Source organism: Apium graveolens, chromosome 10 (genome assembly GCF_009905375.1).
Source record: "Apium graveolens cultivar Ventura chromosome 10, ASM990537v1, whole genome shotgun sequence".
In the NCBI taxonomy this organism is placed as follows: domain Eukaryota; kingdom Viridiplantae; phylum Streptophyta; class Magnoliopsida; order Apiales; family Apiaceae; genus Apium; species Apium graveolens.
In genome coordinates this window covers 25,604,190-25,611,218 of record NC_133656.1, presented here as the reverse complement: position 1 = coordinate 25,611,218, position 7,029 = coordinate 25,604,190, and positions in this window count along the sequence as shown.

The following is a 7,029-nucleotide window of genomic DNA, read 5'->3' as shown; positions in this document are numbered from 1 at the left end:
CGCGGCCGTGTTTCGGCCGTGTTTCAGCCGTGTTTGTAGTTGTGCTTCACTTCTGTCTCCCCTGTGATGTGAGGCCCGTTATTGGGCCTGGCAGTTGGGCCTCTAGTATTGAGGTCGATAATTGTACAGTTGATTTTGATGTGATTTATTTGATTTTATTTACAGGAATATTGTTGACTGATTTCGTGAAATAAATTATTCGTGCGGGAAAAATGATTTCAATAATCGGCGGAATTCGCATTGGAAATCCAAATTTCATCGGGTACCCGCGAATTTTGCCGCCGTCGACGATGAGCTTCGGCGAGTCGACGGTGGACCGTGATGATCATATTCCGAGTCCTAAATTAGTAAATAAATATAAAATACGAATTAAATGTAAAGTGCGAACAATAACTAATAATAATATTGAATTGGTACTTGGGAATTTACGAATATTGGTTGTGGTGATTATGGGTTGTGATTTGTTGTTATTGACGTCGATGATGTTAGACGGGTAGCCCGATAAACAAAGGGGACGCTGTCCGATTTCCAGGAAACTGAATTATGTAAGTACGGGAACGTATCCAATGATTATTGGGACGTCGAGTGACTATATGTATATATATATATTTTATATACAAAACTTGGTTGTACGATGTAATGAAATATTTTGCCAAATCGATAACCCTGATTTCGTAAAATAAAGAGTATATATATATTTTTTTCTGAAAATGAACATCGAACCGATTTTCGAGATTGTGAACCCTATTTGTTGCATGTGTTATTATAATATTGATAATTATGAGTCGGATTTGAATATCGTTGGGTAAGAATTAGTATCGAGGATATGTTAAGCATACCTAGACATCTAACATAGAGTATTTCGCCCCTGTAGGTTCTAGTCGGGAAACCGAAAATGGATGTTGGACTAAAAAGGACCTAGTAGGCAGTCGACAAGCTCAGTAGAGTTTCAACAGAAAAACCTGAGTGTCGAATCTAATGTGGTCTAATGGTTGAACGTTAAAGCCTGAGCGACAGAGTCGGCTCAGAGTTGATCAGTAATAGTTGTAAAGCCCTGTAAGGCAAGTACTTCTGAACTTTTCTTCAGGATATATTGCAAATATTCTCGAACTGTTTCATAACATGTTGTTATTATTCAAAATAACTCATGTTTTAATATTGCAAGTGCTTTAAACTATTTAACCTTGAACCCTGATTTTCTTGATCTTGAGCCATAAGACTTATTCTTTGTAAACCATCCTTTATTGATTTCCAGATACCAACGCTCCCAAATATGATACTACTCCCCAAATGTATAACTACCAAACACCAAACACTGGAAGAGAATTGTTTAAAAACACAGAAACTTTTATACTCCAACCATTCTTTATAATGTCAAAGAACTATACCTTGAAAAATCATCACTGGTCTAATACCTGATCCTTTTACAAACTAGAAACCATTTCTTATACATACCCTGATATACCGTTGTGATACTCAAGAATTGCATTACGCTTTTATACCAATGCTTTATCGCTGTTGATTATGATCTTGCTTATTGAATTACATTGTTAATTACACTAAATTATTTTAGAATTGGATAGTTTTCTTTATATGGACCAGATCTGTGGTCAGACCAGATTCGTGGTCGAATTAGGCCAATGTGTGCCTTGGATCCAGTTCGTAGAGCAGAGCTGTGTGCTTCGCTCGGGGTTAGTGCGTGACTGATCAGCAGCCTAACCTTGGTTTTTAAAATTTAAAATGAATATTCAATTCTAATGATTAGTTAAAAAGAAACTTGATCCCTCTGAATCATTTCATTTGATTATTGCTTAACCTCAGTTATCCCTATTAAGACTTGCTGAGCTACTTAGCTCACCCTTGCGATTCTTTTATATATTTTACAGTTGAAAAAAATATGGATGATAGTGAAGTTCCTCAGTCCAAAGTGCGGGCTAAGGTTCCAGTTGAGTTGGATCGAGCTAGCAGAAGCTTCATGCGGTAGAGAGATAGTCAGATTGTAAGAATGATTTTATTATCAGTGTAAGTTAAATTAGTTGGGATTTGGTACGTTGTAATAAAGGTTAAGATTGTGGCTTGTTTTCATACTTTAACCTATTGCGATCCGTGGTTATGTGAAACAGGGTCATTGAAAATAATATTTCCTATATAGGTTTATACATTGTGTATGTGTTGTGGACCCCAAACTTCTGACCCGGGTTTGGAGGGTGCCACAGGTTGGTATCAGAGCGACAGGTTATAAGTCACTGAAACAAACCTAGATTGTCAGGATTGGGTAGAGGGTTAGGATTAGGAATAGGAAGTGGAAAGATAAGGCATCGTGAGGTTGAGTGCGACTGTATAGTAGGTCTCCGGCACGGTTCGTGTGCGACTCGGGATTCGTAGCTTGCGACGTGATTTCCAGACAACCGTAATGGCATATATTCTTTTCCTGTATCATCTGATCGTTTGGAGCTTTCCGTTCGAGGATCGTCATCTTTTCTCAGATTTTGTTTGCACCTTGTTCCTTCATCAGTATTAATGGTACTACATTCTGTTATGACAGTTGCCCCTCTTCAAGCTATTCTACGCTATTTTACCACCTCTTGATATGAGACGAGCTATTTAAGAACCTCCATTTATTTATTCTTGTTTTACTGGACATTCGGTTGTGAGTGTATCTCTTTAGTTTACCCTACATCATGTTTTATACCCTCGGTTTAAAACTTGTCCTATGAAGCAATTGTACCTATGAGGATGGATGCGGGAGTCGCAGTAAATGGTGAGTATTGAGATACAAATAAAGGTGAGAAGAAGTTTAGAAAGAATATTCAAGTGTTTCGGATGATAGCCGTTACCTGGTTACAAAAAGCTATTAGTGATTAGGCCACCCATGACTAGCTTGTGGAATAGAGTAGATAAGTGTTGAAAATAGAGAGTTAGAGAAGATTATGGATCTGGAGATTTCTTGGAGTTAGATAATGGTGTTATGATGATGTGATATATATTTTAACAAGATGATGTGACATTAGCCGACTTGTTGACTATTGGATAGTCTGTTCCACTTAACGATTGTATAGTGTATAACGGGAGTATTACTAGTATGGAAGCTTGATGTGAAGCTACGAATAAGATAGCATGCAACTACAACTAAATTTTTCGTCGATTAAGAACGGAAAATGGACCCAATAAAAGAGAGAGGATAGATTGAAATAAATGGATCTTTATGTGATCGTTTCTTTAATTCGGTACCTTGTTATAAGAAGGAAGGACAACAACCAACTCATATAGTAAGGACAACCAGGTTTGTGATTTTCAAAATTTTTAAACAAGTTTTCATAAAAGATTTTTCCTTACAACATTTTTAAAAGCCTTTTTGAATAAAATAAGTTTTAAACACTGGTTGTCAGGTTACTACTTGAGTTTCTTGTTTGTTAGAAGACCCGGATTACCTGGAAGGATATTTGTTTCAGACTTAGTATTGTTAATTCAGAGAATAAGGTAACCCGCGATTATGAAGGAGTTGATTATTCCTAACAATAAGATGCATATATTGTTTGATAAAATTTATAATAGAATCAGCGTACGGAGTAACTATACATTCAATTACTAGGACTATCAGAGTTCGAAGAATTCATTGATTTAACAGAAGCCGGAGCATGACCGAAGAAGATTGAGAAGATTTCCAGATCTTTCCAAAAGAAAAATATTATTAACAAAAGGATCGTTATGTTGAATGATTCACGGTTATTCTAAATTAAAAAGAGGAAACTCAAAGTTATCTGGTGGGAACGCCATTATGATCGAATTATTAAAGTATTATACGTGTAGGTGCGATGTCAAAGATGCAAGACTTAACTAGTAATAATCTATCATAATGCTTAATATGCGAAGATATTTTAGCGTACCCTCTAAAGTTGTTATATGGCACAATTGGGATATGATCGAACAAGCTCGAAAGATGAACACAAGTGGAATGTGGATGGTGACCAATAGTATCATTCTTGTCCTCAATATTACAACGTATATTCGTATTTAATTCCTAAAAATGTATGAACTTCTTTTTTCTTAATAAACTCCTTATGATGATATCAAAAAGGAGGACATTGCATTCCTTTCAAATTTAATTTTTTCCCTCAAGTTTTGCTTTCTGATTTGGACAAACAGTGTTATGATGAGATGCTTTGTCGGGATGACAAAGAGTCGGGTGGGACGCCACCTAATCATGTGCTGTATGCCATATGGTCCGAAAGACTGGCCATCTTAAGTACCAATGTGGTTGTCTCATTCACATTCAAATCCTTACTTTTTATTTCTTTTCAACTCTAATTTTTGTTGAATATTTAATCCTTCTAGTCGTTTCGTTGTACTGTCGTTCTTTGCAAGAGGTTTTCAAACAGAAATCAACGTATCTTGAATCAAGCGGACGAAGTTCCATCTACATCTTATGCATGGGAAGGAAATAAGGGCACCTGGCGAGGATTGCAAATCACTAGTCCTAGTGAAGGATCCACTAAGAGTCAAGGGAATCTACTCCAATAAGGAAGACGTTTTCGAGAACGAGGATATGCGATTTTCCTGTGAAATATGTTATTCAGAATACGGACGTGATGACATGGATGATTATGGTGAATACCTTATGCAAGTATTAAAGATGTGAAAGAAACTTAATTGTTTATCTCTCAAGGTTTTGTTGATAAGATATTTTACCCTGTTGAATTGATAAGATTAGGATCAAAGGACTAACAAGTCAAGAACGTGAAATTGTTGAACAAGTGAGTACTAATGGCGGAATTGAGATTCCTGGCAATAAGTTGTGAAGAATTGATATCATGGAAGATAAGAGGATTTGACATTATTCTAAGGAATGGATTAACTATTAAAGCGTGATGTACAGACAAACCGTCATGATGAAAAGATAATTTTGAGGACGTCAAATGAGAAGGTGATGAGTTTCAGAAGATGAAAGAAAGTAAATAATTTGTTAATGATGATTACGGTGATCAAGATATGAGCATTATGGTGATTATGGGATACATAAAAGTCGGAAGTAAACAAAAATTTAAAGATTTTATAGCGATTAAGGAGTTTCAAGATATGTTCCAGAAGGGCTATCCACATTTCCTCCATATAGGAAAATGAGGTTCGCGATTGACTTAGCACCTGAGACGAAGCCGGTGACCAAGGCTTTATACAAAATGACACCAGTTAAAATGAGGAAGTTAGCAAAGAAGATGCAAGAAATTCTAGAAGAAGAAGTGATTAGACCAGTGTATCCTATAAGGTGCACCGGTACTAACTATTAAAAAAAGATGGGAGTATGGGATTATGTGTCGACTAGCAAAAGCTCAACAAGCTTACTATCAAGAGCAAGTATCTGTTACCTGGACCCAATGATTTATTTGATCAAACGAAAGAAGCAAAGTACTTTTATAAGATTGATTTAAGACTTGGTATTTCCCCAATTGAAGATTAAACCTATGGATATATTAAAAATAATTTTCAGAACTAAGTATTTTTCTCGTATTGCCATTTGGATTAACCAATATACCAGTAATATTTGAACTTGATGGACAGAATCTTTAAGGAATATCTGGATAAGTTGTAGTGGTGATACTTGAAATTAACGGAGGATCATGTAAAGCATTTATTGATAACTGGGAAGTTGGAGAAGAAAGATGTTGTATGAAGTATAATTCTTAGCATAAATAGTCAATGTGGAGAAGATCAAAAGAGATTCAATAGAAATTAAAGCTACTATGAATGAAAAGAGACCAGAAACACCAACAAAAGTAAAAAGTTTTATCATGGGCCGGTTACTATCGAAAATTTGTACAAGATTTCTTGAAAGTTACAATATCTTGGACGAAGCTAACCAGGAAAAACAAGAAGTTTATATAAAGTAGAGAAGGGTGAAGAAAGTTTTACGGAGTTAAATGAAAGAATGGTTACAGCACCTGCTTTATCATTTTGAAAGTATCAAGGAGATTTGGTAGTTTATAGTCATGTTTCTCATAAGGGAGTAGGATGTGTGTTGATGCAGCACAATAAAGTTATTGTATATGCACCCAGACAACCGAAACCTTATGAGCAGAAGTATCCTACTCATAATTGGGACTAACAGTAATAATATTTGTTTTAAAAGATTGGGAAACATGATATATATGGAGAAAGGTGTAAGATCTATACGGACCCTAAAAGTTTGAAGTATGTATTCACGAGGAAAATCAAATGTAGTGACAAGCGATAAACAACAAAAAAAAGAGAGGAGAGAACGAACATAGAGACTGCACCAGAAGAATTAACTATAGAATTCTGGAAGATGGAATTGGAAGCTAAAATTCATAATCCAAAAGAAACAAGGATAGATAGTATGACCTTTCAGTTGAAGTTGTAAAGGGAAAGACAAGATGTCAAGAGAAGATAATGGATCACGATGTTAGTAGTTAGTAAAAGGAAATTTATGCGCCCAGGAGAATGATCACGATATCCCCAGGTTTTCTTCCAGCACCTGGATGCTATAAGTAGAAGGATTAAGAAATGAGATCCCACAGGGGATTCACAATGTAAAGTATTTAATTTACTGAAGAAATGCCAAGATATACAGAAATATAAAGAAAATAGTGATAACCAGGTATAAGAATGAAATTTCAAGATGGATTAGGAAGTGTGGACATGTCAAAGGATTAAGGAGAAATATTGAAGGCCTAGTAGATAAGGCAGACCCAGGAAGTGGTTTTACAAGAAGCGAATCGTGAAGTGTACTAGTGATGTTAAGGGAGAAAAAGGAATGAAAGTATAAAAATATGTACTGATTATCGGAAGTTTAACAAAACAACAAATAAGAAGAAGTGAGACCCTATAAGGAATTGACTACTTATGAGACCCAATTCAAGAAGTATGTTATATCTTGGGGATTAACTTAAAATCCGACCTGAGAACATATCAGAGATTACGATTAAAGTGAGTTAAGAACATTGCAAGCTCTGGTGATATTATGTGAAATAACAAGTGTATCAGGTGATTATAAGGAATTAAGGATCATGGTGT